The sequence below is a fragment of the Polyergus mexicanus genome, unplaced genomic scaffold, assembly GCF_030449975.1.
Source record: "Polyergus mexicanus isolate NDT 795.1 unplaced genomic scaffold, iyPolMexi1.0 SCAF_14, whole genome shotgun sequence".
NCBI classification, from domain to species: Eukaryota; Metazoa; Arthropoda; class Insecta; order Hymenoptera; family Formicidae; genus Polyergus; species Polyergus mexicanus.
The window spans coordinates 3,318,958-3,341,256 of NW_027223334.1; the positions used below are offsets into that span (position 1 = coordinate 3,318,958).

Below are 22,299 nucleotides of genomic sequence, written 5' to 3' on the forward strand. Positions count from 1 at the left end.
TTTCAAATCGCATACTGAGTTTTTGACACCCTTCGTTCTTCATTATATATTTTTAATCTATCGCGTTATGGTATCGCGAAACGTATCCCGACAAGCGATACGATAAACGGCTCTTCCTGGAAAAAGATGAAGAGAGCACCGCGATGGTTCTATCTTGTTTATATTATTTATAAATTCTCGAGCAGTCGGAAATCGGCGCTTGCCTTATTTTTCAGACATCGACACCCGCCTTTAAGTACACCGATAAACATGTCCCGACGCGAATTATAGCAGCCGGACATCGGCGCTCGCCTTATCATCTAATTTTAATGTTATGCGCAATAGTGCGCGAGCGGCTCTTCCTGGAGAAAAAAAAAAGATGAAGAGACCACCGCGATGGTTTTATTTTGTTTATAATAAATTATAGCAGCCAAACATCGGCGCTAACCTTATCATTTTTCTACGAAATTCAACAATGCCGCACGTGCAATAATCTTTCTACGAAATTCAACAATGCCGCACGTGCAATAGTGCAATATGAGATGATATTTGTTTATAATGTTTATAAATTCTCGAGCAGCCGGACATCGACACTCGCCCTTTGTAATACACCGCGCTGTGGCGTCGTACCTTCGCGTTCCCTCTTCCCCGCGGACACCGCGCCAACCGTTCCGCCGCGGTCCCCTCCCCCTCTCCGCGGACTCCGCGCCTACCGTTCTGCCGCGGCCCCCCTCCCCCTCTCCGCGGACCCCGCGCCATCAAAATCCCCCTCCGCCCGCGTGACGTCATACCCCCCCCCCCGTGACGTCATACACCCCCCCGTGACGTCATACAACCCCCCCCCGTGACGTCATGCAACCCCCCCGCGCCGGTTTCCCCTCGCCCCTCACCACCTCTCAGAGGACCTGAGTTAGAACCCGCCTAGTATTACTACTGACGTCGGAGTTAAGGCGTATCGTCTTCCGAGTATACGAACCGCGCGACGAGACTCGGATGAAATGCTAGGGAGTAAAAACAATATTATTTATATAAATATTTAAAAAGTATAAAAAATATTAGAAAGTATAAAAAATATTCAAGTTAATTAAAACTTACTTGTTACATTTCTTCTTACACGGTGAAGTTTCATCAGCATCTTGAATCGGAACGTAATAATTCATGCGGCTTCCTTCAGTGGGATACGTTTTTATATGAACCTTTCACACAAGTGGTTGATGCAATACTGAACGTATTGAACATATTTAAAATATGTATTAGCGTTTCAAAATTGCAATGTGGTGGGGGATTATTGATGAAGCGATATTTTTTTCAATTTTTCCATTCAAGCGCCGATATACGGCTGCTTCGCGATGACATCATCACCAGGTGTGAGATTTAGCCGAACGCACAAAAATGCAACGTAATATAAAATTTGCAAGCGCCGATGTGCGGCTGCTTCGCGATGACATCGCCTATAGATATCAGATTTAAAACGCGCGTGTCAAAACATGACAAAATCCTATAATATAAGGATAATCCTCATGATTAAATTGCACTAACATTGGACAGCTGCATGTAATTTGAAACTTTTGCGATACATCTGGGATTTGACATCATCTCTAGACGACAAAATGCAATAATCGACATTAGCCAAAATGTACGTGACAAATCGCGAAATAAAGATTTAGATACACATGATGGAAAGAGACATCAAGATAGAATATAAAATCATGGTAAAGAGGCACACCCTGTCAGTATTTTCACCAAGAGTTCCGAGACAAGAGCTGTTAATAAGCACATCTTGTTAGCAAAAAAATTTTTTGTATAAATTTGGAAATATGGCGGAAAACAATGCTGAACGAAATCTACGCGAGCAATCTGCAAGGGTGAATTCGATAGAGGAGTACGTTGCGTGGGAGCAACGATGCGACGAATATATCGAATCATTAGAAGGGCAAAGTCGAATCAAACGTCCACGATTATCGATTGGGATTCGACAATCGCTGATTGCCTGAATTGCACGACTCGAGGGATTGAAGAACTCGTTACGCACACGTTTTGTACACGCGGGTGTAGGATGCAGCACGCGGCAACACGGATTAATTTGGCGAGAGATCGATACGGCGTTCGAGAGCCGCATATTGACTGGTGCGGTTATAAATCATAATCACATCGAGCCTCGTCAATTTTTCGAGGATGCTAAAGACATTGTGCTCGAACACGTGCAAACCATGCTGCAAAAACACTTTAATGTGAAAATTAATACAGTGTTCAATGGTGAATTTGTGACGGGTGATAAACGCGCAAATAAAAGTATCAATACGAGAAACTATGAACTCTTTCACACATCCGATTTACGCGAATGGTACGAGCGGCGCGTTGTCGAGCCCACTCTAGCATCGCTCGAAGAATTTCAAGAACGCGATAGCGGGTGGGCATTATCGCGAATACTCGATTTAAATGTAAATATAAATAAATATAATCCATTGCGCGCGGGATGCCACATAAAATTACCGCGAGAAATGATGAAGAGAGCAGTAATCAATGTGCAATCTAATGACAATGCGTGTTTCGCGTGGTCTGTGGTCGTCGCTCTATACCCAGCTGAAGATCATGTTTATCGGGAATCTTCGTACCCGCATTACACGACAGTGCTAAATCTCCAGGACATTGAGTTTCCAGTGAATGTGAATCAAATTAAAAAATTCGAACATGCCAACAATATCTCAATCAATGTATATAGTATCGAGGAAAAGAACATTGTCCCGATACGTCTGAGTGAGCTGAAAAAAGACAAACACGTCAACCTGTTGTACGTGGAAGACAACAACGTTGGACATTTCGCGTGGATCAAGAATCTATGCCGCCTCGTGAGCTCGCAATTGAGCAAAAAAGAACACAAGAAATATATCTGCGATCGGTACGTATATATTTAATAAATTATATTACAGAAATCTTTGAACAAAAATTAAAAATTATTTCTTTTACAGATGTTTGCACTACTTTGGCTCGAACAACAAGTTACAATCACATACGGTGGACTGTCGCGAGATGAACGAGTGCGCTATCCGATTACCGAGCGTTAAGGACAAGTGGCTCACGTTCAACAACTATAATCGGAAGGAGCGGCTTCCTTTCGTCGTGTACGCCGATCTGGAGTGCGTTTTAGAGAAGACGGAGGAAGAGAGAAACTACCAACATCACAAAGTATTTAGCTTAGCATATTATGTACATTGTTTGTACGATGATTCGTTATCCGCGTATCATTCTCGTCGCGATATCGATAGCATATCATGGTTCGTCGAAGAACTTAAAAATTTAGCACTGCGTGTAAAAAGTATTTTATCAGCTAATGTCCCCATGGTAAATTTAACATCTGATGAATGGGAAAATTTTCATAGCGCGACACAATGCCACATTTGCGAGAAACCATTTGTACAAGACGATACACGCGTACGTGATCATTGCCATCTGACCGGGCGATACAGAGGTCCCGCGCATTCAAATTGTAATCTAAATTATAAAGATTCTTTTTGCATTCCAATAGTTTTTCATAATTTATCCGGTTACGATGTGCACTTCATTATCAAGGAAATAGCTACAGCGTTCGAAGGGGGAATCGAGTTACTTCCAATAACAAAGGAAAAATATATATCATTTACGAAAAATGTTAATCTTACCGAAGAGAAATCAAAACATCATATTATAAATTGCGTTTTATCGATTCGTATAAATTTCTCACAGCTAGTCTCGATAAATTGGCATCATTCTTGAATAAAGACAAACTCAAAATTTTAAAATCTGAATTTCAAAATTTATCGAATGACAATTTCAATTTATTAACACGGAAGGGCGTCTTTCCGTACGAATATATTGACTGCATCGACAGGTTGCAAGATACGTGTTTACCGCCGCGCGAATCATTTTACAGTTCCTTGACCGGTGACACGATATCCGAGAGCGATTACGCGCACGCCGAGAACGTGTGGGAGCGGTTCTCCATTCGAACGCTGGGCGAATATAGCGACTTGTATCTCAAAATTGATGTCTTGTTATTAGCAGACATTTTTGAAAATTTCCGCGTGAGTTGTATTAAAAGTTATGGGCTCGACCCCGCGTATTACTACACTCTTCCCGAATATACGTGGGACGCCATGTTGAAGCATACAAATATTACATTCGAATTGCTTACGGATATCGACATGGTTTTATTTATCGAACGCGGAATACGCGGTGGTTTGAGTCAATGTTCCAACAGATACGCACATGCTAATAACAAGTATATGCAGTCGTACGACCCATCGAAACCTTCAACGTATCTTACGTACTTTGATGTAAATAATTTGTACGGATGGGCAATGTGCCAACCCTTGCCCTATGCAGATTTTCGATGGGTCGACGACGTATCCGATTTTGATACATCATCGATCGCGCTCGATTCGCCTATAGGCTACATCCTTGAAGTCGATCTCGAGTATCCGCAACGTGTTCACGATGCGCACACTGATCTACCGTTTTGCCCGACACGCGACAAACCACCTGGTAAGCGGCAGGATAAGCTGCTCGCAACCTTATACGATAAGAAACGTTACGTAATACATTACCGCAACCTGCAGCAATGCACGCGACACGGACTTCGCGTTACAAAAATACATCGAATATTACAGTTTTCGCAATCTCCATGGCTTCGCAGTTATATCGAACTTAATACACAATTCCGAACACTCGCGAAAAATTATTTTGAAAAAAATTTATATAAATTAATGAATAATACGGTATTTGGCAAAACGATGGAAAATGTGCGCAATCACGTTAATATTAAGCTCGTGACACATTGGGATGGAAGATATGGTGCAGAGGCGATGATCGCAAAACCAAATTTTCATAGTAGAAGCGTGTTTTCGGAGAATCTGATCGCCGTTGAATTTCGCAATCTCGAGGTGAAATTTAATAAACCAATCTACGTGGGTATGTGTATACTCGACATATCCAAGACATGTTTGTACGAGTTTCACCACGATTATATGATACCTATGTATCGATAGAAATGTAAAGTCATGTACACCGACACCGACAGTCTCATATATCACATCGAGTGTGAAGATGTATATGAGAATATAAAGCGCAACGTCGACAGATTCGATACCAGCGATTATGCGGTGGACAATGTGTACGGTATACCGCTCGCGAATAAAAAGATACCGGGTTTAATGAAGGATGAAAATAATGGCGCCATCATGACCGAATTCGTCGGGCTTAGGGCAAAAATGTACGTGTTGCGAGTAGATGGTAAGAAAGACATAAAAAAGGTAAAAGGCGTCAAAAATAACGTCGTCGCGAGAACGATAACGTTCAACGAATACACGCGGTGTTTGAACGAAGAGATTGAAATGACGCGTCAGCAGTCTTGTATAAGATCTAAATTACACGAAGTATACACTATTCGCGAGACAAAAATTGCTCTAAGTCCGTACGATGACAAGCGGTATATCGTACCCGAAACCACCGACACGCTACCGTGGGGACATTACAAAATACCGTTGTAAATAAAAATCATGTATATTTATTGTAAATAAAAAATTACGTATATTTATTGTAAATTAAAATTATATGTATATTTATTGTAAATTATATGTATATTTTATAAAGTGTACAATTTTGTTTATATATTTGTAAAATATTTTTAATATTATGTATTATTGTTAACATATTTATAATATATTATTTTTATGTATCCAAGAATTGTGCGTTGCATCAAATCCCAGCCATTTCACATAAACCTCGTCGCCCTTTTTGCGTATTACCTTTTCCACGAGATGTATGTCGGGATTGGCAACGCGTTGTAACTCGTATTTGTAAAATCCGCCGGCGACGGAATTTCCGCGCGAATCTTTGAGTGCATAGGTCACGGGATTAGTTTTCTGCACTTTAACGATCTTAAACACTACGGTCGACCAATTTGGTGTGTAACCTTTGTCAAAGATGGTCTTAAATTTACTCACGCGTACCGGATCGCTTACTTTGAATCTTGCCGGTGCCGCAATCTTTACGTTGCTGTATACCGTATTTAAAAGTTTATCGGCGATCGCGGGGGTAACATCGATAGGTCTCATGCCGATAGTGCGATGTTTTCGCGCATTGTACTCTCTAACGAGCCGGGACAACGCGTCGATCCACTTGTAATTTCCATTAAACGTAAACATTTTCCACATATTGCTCTTTAACGTTCGGTTAAATCGTTCCACGACCGAGGCTTTCATAATAGAGTACGTCGAATAATGATTAATGCTGTGTTTCTTCACGAGTTTCTGTACATTTGTGTTGTAAAATTCTTTTCCTCTGTCGGTTTGAAAATTTTTCGGACTTCTTCCATCGTCTCGAATTATCTTTGCGATAGCATCAGCCGTCTCGTTTCCACTCTTGCTCTTGAGCGATACAGCCCACGCATACTTGCTCAACACATCGTTAACTGTGAGTATGTAGTTGTAACCTTTGTTGAATCGTGCATATGGACGCATCTCGACCACGTCCGCCTGCCACAGATCGTCGTATCCGCATACTATGACACGTCTACGTGGGAAATTTTTTCTCGCTGGAGCATGCAATTCTTCCACGAGCAGCTGTTTTTCAGAGGTCTTTTGCGACATATTTGATTGAGACATAATTTGCAATAATGAGATAATTCCTCCACATATATTCTTTATATATCTTTCTTCTCATGCGCTGAATTAGATGTAGTCTGCGCGTGAGTTGCATACCGAAGCATTTTCTGCATCTCATCCATCATTATTTGCAGCGTTTGCACATTCGTCTCGAGCGTGACTATTTTTTTCTCAAGTTCTTCCTGTCTGTCTTCCAAAAGCTTGACACGTATTTCCACGTACTGTTTGTTTGCTGCATCAGTATCATCTTCCGGTTGCGCTACGCGTCGTATCTTGCGCGACCTTGCGTCAAAGCCGGAGGCTGTCTGACACAGAGCGTTATCGCGCACGTAATTTCTTAGTAATCCATTCCATTGATAGTATGAGTTGTTGGGTGTTCCCAACGATAATCCAAATTTATTAATCGACATTTCGATACAAACAATAATGACAGACTGACTCGCTTCGCCGACGCATAGATTAATTTATAATAAGGCCAGCTTCGCAAAGTTCCTCGATAATTGATAATATTTCATTGTCGTGGGCATTGTTGCTGGCTAGACGCGAAGCTTCCAGCAATCGCAAGCGATCTACCAATTCTTTGGGATCATTCCAATGCACGTAATCGATCTTATTATCGTTTAACGTCATAGCGGGCGGTATGTTTATACCTCTTCCAGCTTTTTTTCCAGACACTATTATATTTTTAATAGAGATTAATGGTGCTATTATATTTTTATACTTGTATCCCTTGTTACTTAACACTGGATTACGCATATCATTGCCACGTCTATGTGCATTTGTCGCCAGTAATATATTTTTGTATTTAATTTTATCATCATCATTGTATACGTCACCGTCGGGTATCCTCTTGAAAATCAACTCATAGAGACCTGGTGTTCCCATGTATCTTATTCCACCGATAATTATATTGTCATCTTTATCCACATCAAAAATTTGATCACCAAGCATCATTCCTTCGTTGCAAAATTTAACACCGTAAACATAATCCATACTGTTATTTTTATCTTGACTCAAAATAGCTCCAACATATTTTTGCCCTAGTGGACCCAGATGTGTGCGCAATACATTTTGACCCTCGGACGTTTGTAGCAGATGTTGAACCGATGTCACAAGCGTTTCAGGCGTGGTTTCGAAAACTTCTTCCACATACGGAGACGATCTTTCGTGCAATATTTGACTCGATTGTACATCTTTTATCGGAGTAGAAGTAATCACATTCGATAATTGTTTCATTCGCTTACGTTTCGATTGATTTGGAGTAGAAGTTATTAGCGAACCGTTCAATGATATATTTGACCTTGTTCGCTTTGTTCCAGACTCTTTTTTCAGATGCTTGTCTTCGAGCATACTCGATGGTTCGATTTTCGCTTCATTAGATTCCACATTGATTGTATTTTCGACAAGTTGTTTTAGAGGTTTGATAATTGGTTTAAAGTGCCTCTCCAATGCGACGTCTTCCTCCATTTGACCGGTTTTTAAAGAACGATATTTTTTGCGGATTGATTCGCTCGTTTTTACAATCTCTCTCGCAATCTTCTCACGATCGTCACTGTCAATCGTCGTCGTCATGTTGCGCTCGGACGAAAATTTTTTAGACGTTGTTTGATCGATGTATCGATATCGACTAACCACTTTACGGTATTGTAAAATCGTTAAATCCTTTTCGATATCTTCCATTAGTCTGTAAACTGTCTTTATCAATCACTACAAATCCATACTTGTGTTGCCAACATTTCTGACAGAATGCGCGAAAATCGCTGTAAGACATGTCAGTATTTACATGATCGTTGTATACATGTTTCAAGTTTGTACCATCTTGTTTAAATAAAATCAGTAAATTTGCATTGTCCCGTATAAGATGCTTGGGTATCTTGGCATACGTTTGACAAAGATAGAAACAGTCGACGCTCGAGTGTCGACCCATTGCAAAGTACTCTCTTATCGTATCTTGCTTATCGCACGCCACGTCGTCAAAGATAAAAATGGAACTCGGAAGCGCCTCGCTCGGTGGAATAACGTCACTATTATTAGAGAATGTAAAATAGCCAATTTCATCGATCGATAATAGCAAATTTTCCAAGTATCGATATTTCGGTTGTTGAAGCGATTTCGAATATACGTACACATTTTCGAAATGTACACCGTGTGGACTTTCTATCAAACTTATCAACACGTTAGTCTTACCGCAATTCGAAGGACCGCAAATGATACCGCGTATAGTAGTCGGCAGCATGTTTCCATGCTTGCGTATTTCTTTCTCAGACATTACTCGTGTTTTATCGTCAAAATTTATCACTTTGATTATCGTCGCTTGTCGCGCGAACCGCATGTTTGCTCTCGCAAATCTCAAATCAAATTTTGGAAAATGAGTCATCGGGGCCCTATTTATAGAGGCGCACCGAATTGAAACCGCTCAGTCTCAAAAATGTTTCTTCTTCTATCGGTTGACAGCGATATTCTCGAGCTTACCACCGAGCAGTTACAGATTATCTCCAAGATTGTTTTACTGCGAGACTTTGGTAGATACGTGGAACAATTGTGGGACAAGCTTACCGAACATATAAAAGCTGACTCAGAGGTTCAACAGTATCGTCGATGCACGCGACATTATAATTTGTCGTGGCAGCAAACACATTTCGACGGTCCAACACCGTTAATAAAAAATTGTGACAAATGTCAGCAAAAATTATAAGAGGTAGCGGTTTGTTAAATCGTGCGATAAACGCACTTCCTATCGAATTACATATTCCAGGCTATCAGTTTTGCGGACCAGGAACTCATTTAGAAACACGATTGGCTAGAGGCGATCGAGGTATCAATCCATTGGATGCCGCGTGTCGCGAGCACGACATAGCTTATTCCCGAAGCAACGATCTTGGTCAACGACACGTTGCGGATAATATACTCGCCACGAAAGCGCGAACACATATTACCGCGAGAGATTCGACTCTTGGCGAAAGAGCAGCCGCTACAGCTGTTTGGGCGGCTATGAAGGCAAAGACAAAATTCGGTATGGGGCTGAAAACAAAAAAATCATCGATGAAGAAAAAGACTGCGAAAAAACGAATACTTCCTATAGCGAAGCGCGGTGGTATCTTACTAATTTTACCATTATTGGGAGTTCTCGGTTCGTTGGCTAGCGGAGCAGCGGAAATCGCGAAGGCGGTGAACGATAGCAAGGCGACGCAACGTTAGCTCGAAGAAATGCAACGTCATAATCGCGCCATGGAAGGTCACGGACTTTATCTCGCTCCATACAAGCGTGGACGAGGGTTCTCAACAGCAGCCAAGAAAAAAAAATGTCAAAATAAAAATGCCTGCCGGTGTAACAACCAATGTACAATTGGAACAGCTTGCAAGACGTATGCGTATACAATTTTTTAGAGGTGTTTTCATGCGCAATAATTTACCGATAAACGGTGTACGACGAAATGAGAACGGTATCGTCAATTTGGATGACGTCGATGATTCCGGTACTCATTGGGTTGCGTATGCAAAGAGGGGAGATCGTGTAGTATATTTCGATAGTTTTGGAAATCTGCGACCGCCCAAGGAATTAGTGCGATATTTTGGACAGAATGTTGCAAATATAGAATACAATCACACGGCCTGTCAAAATTATAATCAAAGTATTTGTGGACAATTGTGTCTTCGATTTCTTCAAACGGTCGATGATTGATATGAATTTAAAGCCTGACAATTCACCGTCGCGACTCAGTATTCGTTTGACAGTTTTCCAGCATGTCGCTCACACTTACGTTGACCGGCAAGAGTAGCGCTCTTGCTGTAAGCTACTTTCCGGCTATAGATTTAAACGATGGCGATTACGAGCTTGGTTTAACGGACTTTGAAACGTATCATACGATATCGAACGTGAATTCTTGGAATAATAAATTTTATTTTGATAACGACGATAAGGAAATTACGATTCCCGAGGGATCGTACAAATTACACGCTATAAACGAATATCTCCGACATGCAATTTTACGACATCGACGCGTAGTTGATTCCAACGATATTGTTGATGGCGAAGAACACGATGAATATCCAATAACGCTTCGCGCTCATAATACGCTAAAAAGTGAAATCAAATGTGTCTATAGGATAAATTTTAGTAAACCGGGCAACGTTGGATCGTTGTTGGGATTCTCGTCGAATCGTATATTACAGCCTCGGAAATGGCACGAATTGGATGTACCAATAAATATTATTAGCGTAAATATTATTCGTATAGAATGCAGCGTAACCACTGGCGCGTATAGCAATGACAAGCGCGTACACACGATACATGAATTTTCACCGAGCGTGTCGCTAGGATATAAAATATCGGAAACGCCAGCACAGATCATTTATCTACCGATCGTCGCACGGAGCATTACTGATTTAACGATACGGATTGTTGATCAAGAAGGACATTTGCTCGATTTTGGAGGACAGGAAATTACCGTAAGATTGCATATACGACGGCGGCAAAAATAAAGCGTTAGACAAATGAAATGCTTGTGTTGAACGGAAGCACGGAGCACGCGAGAGACAATATCTTTGCAAGGGACAATATTTTTGCGAGAAGGCGAGTGACTGCTGTATCGGGTGACAATAATCAGATATCTGGTTACGCTAAAAAGAAGCTGAGCGCGTTGAATCGCGAGTTTTTAAAATCATTGGGATTCGTCGTACGAAATACTTAACAATATGATTGACATCTTGAATATCGGAAGTGAGCCGATCTTTGACGACCGTATCGTCAAGATTGAGACTCATACGTACAATCCATACGCCAACACAACGCTTGGATATAGCGACGAGATACGGATACCGATACAACATCAAGATTTGTACACATTACCATGTGAAAGTTTTCTATACGTCGAAGGAAAGTTGATAGTGCGTAAAGTTGCTGAAGAGGGAAGAGTGGTATTGGGAAACAATTGTGTCGCGTTTATGTTTGATGCACTTCGATATGAACTCGACGGTGTGGAGATTGACCGCAACAGAAACGTTGGAATAACTTCCACGATTAAAAACTATATCTCTCTAACAACCGAGAAAGGTAAAATCTTGGGGAATGCTGCGTGGAATATGTCACATAATGCTGTTGAATCTTACTTCAATTTTTGCGTGCCGCTAAACATACTATTGGGTTTTTGCGAAGATTATAATCGAATTGTGATCAACGCTCGTCACGAATTAATTCTGATACGTTCGTGCAACGACAACAATTGCATATTTGGACATGCTTCAGCTGAAGCTGTTATCGAATTATTCAAGATACAATGGCGTATGCCACATGTAATATTGAGCGAGGTCAATAAACTATCCTTGCTGCGCGCGTTGGAAAGCGGGCGATACCTGAATATCAGTTTTCGCTCTTGGGATCTATACGAATTTCCTCTATTGCATAATACAACCAAGCATTCGTGGACCGTGAAAGCCGCCTCTCAGCTGGAGAAGCCGCAATACGTGATCTTTGCGCTGCAGACTGGCAGAAAAAATGCTGTGTCAAAAGATATTACTACATTCGACGACTGCAAATTGACCAACGTTAAACTCTATCTAAACTCGGAATTTTATCCCTACGATGATTTGAATTTAGATTTCGATAAAAATAGATTCGCCCTCTTGTTCGATATGTACTCTCGTTTTCGCAAATCTTATTATGGATGTGATAATGATGATGTGCTATTAAACATTTCAAAATTTCTACATTGCGATCCTCTCGTGGTTATCGATTGCTCGCGATAAAACGAGTCTGTCAAAAATTCCACCGTGGACGTGAGATTAGAGTTTGAGTGCAAGGAGGATATACCGACAAATACTACCGCCTATTGTCTCATCTTACACGATCGCGTTGTCGAATATTGCGCATTGACCAACGTAGTTCGTAAAATTACCTAAATCAGCAAATATCCCCTCCAATGTCAAAATATATAAAGATTGAGATTTTGATGATCGGCAACAGTCGTACATCGTTCTTGCAATTGTACGGTAATATTATCAGCATGATCGCGCCAACGTTTGTGGATCTGCAGGGATTCATTATCGGGAGAAACTTTGTCGTGAAGGAAGTAGCGATATTGAGAAATGGATCTGTTCTCTCTCATTACTTTTTTGCAAGTCCCGTACCATGGCGTGCGCTTACAAAATCTGAGAGATGTCAAGCTTCATGGCTAATCGGACATCACCATGGACTTCAATGGGAGGATGGAAACATTCCATACAGCTTCGCTAGGCGTTTGATTACGAGAGCTGTGATGGGTGCGACGGAAGAGGAAGATGGAGCAACTCCTATCGTGTACGTTAAAGGATGCGAAAAACGAGAATGGTTGGTCGATATACTTGACGATGATGCGAGAAACGACGTTATTATTGAGACCTTGGATGCGGATTATGAAGATATCACTTCGTTAAATAAGCTAGATGTTACTAATACTATGCGTTATGAAAAACATTTGAAAAATTGCGCTTTACAAAATGTATTTAAAATATTCATTTGGTGGACGAATCATCATAAAGATTCACCCAAACATTATTTAGAATAAACTATTGTTAAAATATATTTTATTCTCTCTTATTCTTCCCTTTTCCTCTTTAATATCCCAGTATGCGAGTATTAAATTTCAGTACGTGACGTTAGATAGCGGCGTCAGCCACCTTATCAGGCTACGGATGTTACATTTCAGTACATGCACATAGACTTTAAATATTTGAATGGTGTATAAATAATTGTTTTGTCGTTTAATTGTCGTTCGTTAGCCGTTCAATAGTCGTTTATAGTCATTCGATTGCCGTTCGATAGCTGTTCGATAGCCGTTCAATAGTCATTCAAAACCGTTCGATAGTCGTTCAAAGCCGTTCAAAGCCGTTCGATAGCCGTTCAAAGCCGTTCGATAGCCGTTCAATGACCGTTCGATAGTCGTTCAAAGCCGTTCAAAAGCCGTTCAATGGTCGTTCAAAGCCGTTCGATAGCCGTTCAATGGCCGTTCAATGGCCGTTCGATAGTCGTTCGATAGTGGTTTACATATTATAATATATTATTCATATTTAAAAGGCTTTAGATATTTGCTCGTGAAAACATGCTAACTTTTGTTTTCTTATCAAGAGCTGAGAGTAAGCGTTCTTCGTAAGTGATACATCTCCTACTATAAAATGTTTGAGACAATGTCTATCCCGTTATGTTCGTCACAAAGTGTTTGACAGTCAGAAGTGAGTGACTTAAAGAACGGCGAATAAAAATGTTTCGTCTTAATCTGGTAAGTAGTGTTCAGTGTTTTGGACACGTGTATGCGACATTATGTGTGATATGTATTAATTAATAATATATTTCAGTTCGTGCAAATTGATGTCATCCACCGCCGATACATGCGGTGGATGAGAGGAAATTTGCGTTGGGTGCACGCAAGCTTGTGGGGTGACACTCGCGAAGCCCGCGAGTGTGCATGCGTGCACCCAACGCAGTACGAAGACATTTTTTATTTACGGCCTCTTTTCGGCTTGGAGCCGTATGAAGAAGAGGAGAATTGGGAGCCGGAGGAAGAGGAAGAGGAAGAGGTGTCAGATGAGGAAGAAAATTTAGAGGAAGAGGTGGAGGAGAATTGGGAGGAGGATTGGGAGGAAGAGCTTGCGGCTCCAGGAGGATAATGTAAGTATCTATTTAAAAAAATATTATATTAATATAAATTTAATTTTTAATATTTAATATTTTTCTGTTTCAGAAGGAGCGCCGCCTATATATATATATATATATATATATATTTTTATTATTATTATTTTTATTTTTATTTTAACACACACACACACACATTGTAATATACACACAATTATGAAATAAACTTATTATTATTATAATTGTAATTAAAGTATCAATTATTTCTACACCTTCTTCTTTCCTTTTCCTACATGCATGCCTCGCGCTATCTCTCTTTATCTCTTTCTCCCGCGAACGTCATCCTTTTCCAACACCAATGCGGACGCTATCCTTCTCCCTCGTGCCTGTGATTGCCTCGCGCCGCCTCGCATATGCTCTCTCTCGCACCGCCTCGCGTATGCTCTCTCTCGCACCGCCTCGCGTATGCTCTCTCTCGCATCGCCTCGCGCTATCTCATCGGTACATGCATGCCTCGCGCTATCTCTCTTTATCTCTTTCTCCCGCGAACGTCATCCTTTTCCAACACCAATGCCACACCTACTCGCGGCATCGTACCTTCGCGGTCCCCCTTCCCCTCTCCGCGGCCCCCGCGCCTACCGTTCCGCCGCGGTCCCCTCCCCCTCTCCGCGGACCCCGCGCCTACCGTTCCGCCGCGGTCACCCCCGCGTGACGTCATTCCCACTCCATGACGTCATTCCCACCCCCGTGACGTCATACTCACCCCCATGACTTCACCCCCCCCCCCGACGTCATTCCCACCCAGTAACGTCATACCCCCCCCCTGACGTCATTCCCACCCCGTGACGTCACCCCCCTCCCCCGTGACGTCATCCCCCCCGCGCCGGTTTCCCCTCACCCCTCACCCCCCCTCAGAGGACCATGGCTTAGAACCGGCCTAGATACACTACTGTATGCGAAAATTATTATTTTACCATTAATTTACCCGCTAAAAAGTAATTAAAAAATGTATTATTATTATTTTAACATATTGAATTTTTTCAGCTTATTGTAGAGCAATCAGTTTTGGTGGTTAAACAAATATAGCCTTTGCAGAAAGTTGACGAGGTTATTTTATGGATCATGGCTTTATTAAACATAAAACATCCACTGACATTAGATATAAGAAATGCTGTATTTTGGACCACCCGATTATAAAAGAAAGGACTATTGCAAAAAGTGTCTTAACGAAATTGAATTATCCGGATATCATGAGAAAAAATGAACAAAAATTTGTATTATCAAGTATCAAACTTTTATTTAAAAGATATACATGTAATTAACTTTTCATTTGTATTTTTTGAGAGATATTAAATATGTATAATAATAAAATAAATTCTTATTTTTACATATTGTACATATTAATAGAGGTTCTTTAATATCTCAAAATAACAATTTAGTTTCTTTTTGATACTTCATGTAAGATAACTTGTACACTTAATACTAAGTAAAGCGATACAAAACAATTTTAATGAATACATAAATATCAAAATTTTTTAACATACATTCAATACAATCCAAATTAGAATTAATAGGATTTATATAACTAATAGAAAATAAATTATTTCAATATATTTTGCTTATTAATATTGTTCTTTGGTACTTTACAATAAAAATTTAAAGTTTCTTTAATACTAAGTATAAAACAAAATAACAGAACAGTTTCAATAAATACATAAATATAAAAACTCTTAACATAAAAACATGCTATATGATTAAAACTCTTAACATAAAAACATGCTATCTTATTATGTCCAGACTCAATGAAAGGAAGAGTCAGCGGGAGGGCGTAATCTACTTACCTCTAGACAAACGCTAGACAATGCGTCTCCTAGAGTCGAACGAACAGACTAGGGCCCCAGATAGGTCAACGATCGGAAGGGTCGCTCTTACTCTATCGAAAGACCGCTCGTTCGGCGGTCCCTTTTCTGGTAAAGGAACTGAATCCTTATTACCCGGGACAGGATCTTGTGCGATTTCGGATAACAGGAAGGAGGTCGGGTTAATAAATTACTAGAATTTAAATTTTAGTGTTAGATTTATTCAAGAAAATGTAAAAAAAGTTCTTTAAAGAAAGATAAAGTTTAAGTGATGAACATTGAATTGGATTTACGAAATTTTATATATATATATATATAAATAAAATACATTTTCTTAAATGCTAATGTGTAGGTGTGTTCGTGTGCATGAGTGTAGGTAAAATGTGTAGGAAATTATGTTCTCGCGGGTGTTACAATAAGTACGGCGGACATCAACCGGAATTAGATGGAGGAACTAAAGTTTAAATTCCGGCTGGAAATTTACAATATAGATATATGTGGTTTTAATTATTGACATAAACTATTGGGGAAATGAAAATTGGAAGGTAGAGAGAAAAGGGGATAGAAGGCAAAAGAAATAGGGCGAGGTCGTGTATTGTGTACTTGTATATTGTGTAAGTCTCGCGGAACTAGCTTAAGTTTGATAACATTTCTAACAAAATTTGAGTCTACGGACGCTCGAGCCAATTCCTTCTTAAGGCGCCTATTGCGACGATTACGCGAGCATTTAGTGGCCGCTCGGGAAGACCGTTTTATTCTTTCCACTAAGGATAGATTTGTGAATGAGTCATAATAACAATAATATCGTAGGAAAGAGATGTGAAATAATTCTTGGCGTTTCTGTTTTAAAGATTGTATCCGAGTAATAAAAGTTGTTAACTAAATATTAGATATATAAAAGTAGAGGTGCTTTGTATCTTGATATATATATATATATATATATATATATATATATATATATATTTTTACTTATTTATTAGTATATCTCTTACATCTCCCTTTTATTATCTAGTTAGGCTAGATGAAACCCACAAAGAGAGATTGAAATAACGAGTCTCTCTGCACGATATATGTGTCTTGGTGAGGAGAAGGAAGCCACGGGTCGCTCCGCGAAATGCAGGTGACCCTCAGTGACGAGTGAGGAAGTCACGGGTCGCTCCGCAAGGTGCAGGTGATTCTCGGTGACGAATGAGGAAGTCACGGGTCACTCCACGAAATGCAGGTGACCCTTGGTGACGAGTGAGGAAGTCACGGATCGCTCCGCGAAATGCAGGTAACCCTCGGTGACGAGTGAGGAAGTCACGGGTCGCTCCGCGAAATGCAGGTGACCCTCGGTGACGAGTGAGGAAGTCACGGGTCGCTCTGCGAAGTGCAGGTGATCCTCGGTGACAAGTGAGGAAGTCACGGGTCGCTCCGCGAAATGCAGGTGACCCTCGGTGACGGGTGAGGAAGTCACGGGTCGCTCTGCGAAGTGCAGGTGATCCTCGGTGACAAGTGAGGAAGTCACGGGTCGCTCCGCGAAATGCAGGTGACCTTCAGTGACGGGTGAGGAAATCACGAGTCGCTCTGCGAAATGCAGGTGACCCTCGGTGACGAATGAGAGTGAGAGAGAAGAGACTTGAAGTAATGTTTCCGCTAAGGTTTCCGTTAAATTTATTATCCAAAAATCATTTCAGGTAAAGAAAAAAAAGGAAAAGAAAAATGGAAGAGATGAGAATATTTAATGACTTACTATTTATTGAGAGCGTTGTTAAGCTAAGTCACAAATGATTTGCGGGGTGAAAAGATCTTGGCTCGTGCTGTCAGGTCGGATGGAGATCGCTGCAGTTACTGGTGGTTTCGCGACACAATTAAGAGTCTTAACACACTGATTAGTTTTGGTTTTCGCTCACAATTTAACTTTCAAAGATGATCACAATCGTTGATAGAACTGCGAGAATAGCTTGAAGACTTGGTGTAAAGGTGTTTTATTTCGAGAGTCGAAGATGAACTGACTTTTCTGAGCCAGGATTTCGCGTATCGAATCTTGGCGTCTCTTCGCGTACCCTCTCCATTAGGCAAGCAATATTCTTTTTTAACCAATCAGTTTTTTAAATGGTGCCCCTCTCATGAGTTAAGGGTGTCTCCCTTCCAAAAGAAGGTTCAGGAGGTTGCGCCTATTGGTATAGGCTTTTTGTTTTAAAAAATTAAGTCTCGTCCACTGGAGAGTCCGCCATGATCGGCCAAGTTGACAGTTTTATTATTCACTTGAGTTTTATCTCAAGCAGATAACACGCAAGGGTGATCTCAGTCGCGGATCAGTTACATTTATAAAATATCACTCTAGTTCTTAGAAGGGCCTTTGTTCGAGAGTCTTCTTATAACTCATTTTCACTAGAAGACTTCCAAGAAAAAATATTATTTGATCTATTTATTTATCTGTCGCATGCGCACTGTTTAGATTTCGAGTTTTCTCATGGTTCGAGTATCTTTTAATTGCTGTTTAAAATTCTTGATCTTCTAGGGAATCTTTGTTCGAATATTTATCACGCGTGGTTTAGATTTTGAAATATTAGTCTCGCCTGCTAGATATTCCTTTAGTTTATTGTTTATGCTAAGTGCAAAGAGTTCCAGAACGTAGACGTTTAATATTACATGAAAGAAAAAAATCGTGGAGTCTACCGGACGTAACAATCCAAATTGGAATTATAAAAATAATAGAAAAAAGAAACAATTTTATTTATTTTCATAAGATTTCAACTGTTTTTTAAGGATTTCAATATAAAGTCTTTCTTTTTCTAATTGTTTCTCATAAATTGATATTTGTATTGACGATATTTTACGAAAATCTTCCTTTATTAATTCCACTAACTCGAATTTATTGTAGATTGTGCAAGATCATAAAACCGTTCATTTCGTTTGGAAGCGGTTATTTCAGGCTGTTTTCTATATTTCAAATTTGGTCGTGACGAGCTATTTGTTAGTGGATTGCAGTTTTCCTTAGAAGACTGTGCACAAACTGTTTCAATATCTCCAAGTGTTAATGGATCGTCATTTTCATTGTTGTTTGAAGATTGTGCAAAATCATAAAACCGTTCATTTCGTCTGGAAGCGGTTATTTCAGGCTGTTTTCTCTTATATTTTAAATTTGGTCGTGATGAGCTGTTTGTTAGTGGATTGCAGTTTTCCTTAGAAGATTGTGTAAAGTTTGTTGTTGTTTCAATATCTCCAAGTGTCAACGGATCGTCATTTTCATTATTGTTTAAAAACTGCAATTCTTTGCTCTTTTGAGAACTCAACTTAGCTAGTGTCCAGTCAACCCAAGTCACCGCATTTAAATTTTCTTCTTCGAGGATCTATAATAAATGTAAGTATTTCAAAACAACAGTTCTTCTAATGATATTTTAAATATCGGGTGTATGAAATAAATAAGTATTTGGAATATATATGTATACCTCAACTTGATAAAAATCTTCATTTTCCAACTCTTTGCTGCACTGTGGATCATCTGTGACTACGATACATCACATATTATTAAATCTTTATATTCTTTTATTTCAATTACAAATTTTAAATTTATTGATTTTAAAAATGTTCTAAGAAAAATATAAAATTATTTTATATACCTAGCATGTAATCACTGTCAAATCTATTTTGTAAACCTTCAACCGATGGCTGAATAATATTTTTGATCATTTCAGCAATAGGGTCTTCGATAATATTCATCTTTCCACTACCTGTACGAATTGCTGAATTTATATGATATGTATACAATGATTTATATTAATATTTTTAAAATGTAGATGAAATAAATAAAATTAATATTTAATAAAATATATGACATACCTGTTTTGAAAATTTCACTACAAATTTCAGCATAATGTTTACGACTTTTTTTCTTCAAGTTATCCCAACAGTTCTTTAGACAACTCATATCTCGATGTCCTGAGATACAATCGCTATTGAATTTCTTTGTGATGTTTATCCAATAATTCTTTTTGTCTTTTGTACTTACGTTGTCAGTCTTTTTATTTTCAATAATATTTTTTTCCTGCTCTATTAATTCGATTAGTTTTATTTTTTCTAAATTTGAGAAATTTGGTAATCTTTTTTTATTAGCTGATTGCACTTTCGACATTCTGTATTTCGCTTCTAAGTTTTCTACGCAATATAAAATTCTGTGCTAAATATACACGTAATGTGTACATATGAGATCCCAGCGTGCGACTTGTTTTCGCGCCTTTCATTAATTACTGACCAATCACATTCCGCGTTTGAGAAGAAAGTTAAATTTTTAAGACTTTTTTCGTACAGAGTATAGGTTTACGTAGTCTACAGTTAAAAATACGTTATAAAACGCAATACTTCAACTATAACGTTAAACTTAACAGCCGTTCAGTTAAGCTCGGTTTAAACTAGAATTTGTGGAACCGGGTCTCAGTGTCTCACCCCTAGTCACTTCAGACACTCCAAGCAAAAGTTAGTATTATATATTATATAACAAAATTAGAGAACCTTTTTCACGATGACAGACTCGTGAAGGAGAAGGAGAATGAAATTGCCGACCTAACGGGTCCCTCAATCACCAAAGAAAAGATAGAAAAGGCCATACAAGGTTCAAAATCTAACAAGGCTGCTGGGCCGGACGAAATTCCATCGAAAATACTCAAGCTCTTGGACGAGAGGGGCATCACAGCTCTACAAAAAATATTTAACATCATTTATGACACCGGTCGTTACCCGGAACAGTGGTTGACCTCCACCCTTGTCCCCTTGCCTAAAAAGACCAACGCAAGGAGATGTGAAGACCACAGGCTCATTAGTCTAATGAGTCATACTCTAAAAATATTCTTAAAAATAATATACCAAAGAATCTATGAAAAGTGTGAAAGAGATATAAGCGACTCACAGTTTGGGTTTAAACGAGGGTTGGGTACAAGGGAGGCACTGGTCGCAACGCAAGTTCTCGTTCAGAACTGCTACGATCAGAGGAAAGATATATGCCTATGTTTCTTAGACTACGAAAAGGCATTCGATAGGGTGCAACATCACAAATTAATGTTACTCCTCAAAAAACTCGATGTGGACCAAAAGGACATCCGATGTATTGAAAGCCTGTACTGGTACCAAACTGCACGGGTTAAAGTGGATAATGACATGTCCGCCTCCATACAAATTAGGAGAGGTGTGCAACAGGAATGTGTGCTGTCGCCACTCCTATTCAACATGTACTCGCAAGCAATTTTTCAGGAGGCCCTGGAAGGGAAGGAAATGGGGATCAAGGTTAATGGAGTATAGATTAATAACATCCACTACGCCGACGACGCGATCTTAATAGCTGACAATATAGACGACTTGCAACACCTGGTTAATGTGGTAGGACAACACAGTAAGTCAATGGGCTTGAATATCAATTCCAAAAAGACGAAATTCATGGTCGTGGCCAGAGACTTGAACGCATTCAATGATTCCAGCATAACATTTGATAACAGACCCATAGAAAGGGTTAACAAATTCAAGTATCTGGGAACATGTTTGTTCGAGGATTGGGCATCAGACAGTGAGATAAAATGTCACATAGAGCAGGCCCGACAGGCATTCTTAAAATTAAGGAGAGTGTTAACCTGTTCAGAGTTTGACCTTGATAAGAGAATAAGATTCGTGAAATGCTATGTTTGGTCGGTGCTTCTCTATGGAATGGAGGGATGGACTCTGAAAGTAAGTGCTATCAACAAATTAGAAGCCTTCGAAATGTGGCTGTATCGCAGGATCCTTAGAGTGCCATGGACGGCAAGAATGAAAAACGAGGAGGTTCTCAAACGTGTTAACAGAGAACGCGAGCTGTTTAATATAATAAAGAAAAGGAAAACAGCTTACCTAGGACATGTACTGCGAGGCGAAAGATATCAATTTCTACAGTTGATAATTGAGGGAAAGATTGAGGGCAGGAGGGGCATGAGGAGGAAGAAGATGTCTTGGCTGAGAAATATAAGACAGTGGACGGGATTGCGGGACGTGCAGTCACTGATAGGCACCGCAAGAGACAGGAAGGCAATGGAAAATGTGATCGCTAACATCCATTAGTGGATATGCATCAGAAGAAGAACAAAATTATATATTTTATATACAATAAATTTTATAATATTTTATAATATTTTTAATATTATAATAATTGAATATTATAATATTTTTAATAATTTTATAATATTTTTATATTACGATAACAATTATTATA

General features: G+C 39.6%; 1 protein-coding gene and 1 pseudogene across 1 annotated transcript in view; both read left to right on the forward strand.

Annotated features, from left to right (window-relative positions):
• Positions 1-22,299, forward strand: part of LOC138939439 (uncharacterized) — a 126,978-nt gene that overhangs the window by 95,805 nt on the left and 8,874 nt on the right. The gene's annotated exons all lie outside the window — the stretch shown is intronic.
• On the forward strand, positions 1,821-14,261 carry LOC138939489 (uncharacterized; annotated as a pseudogene).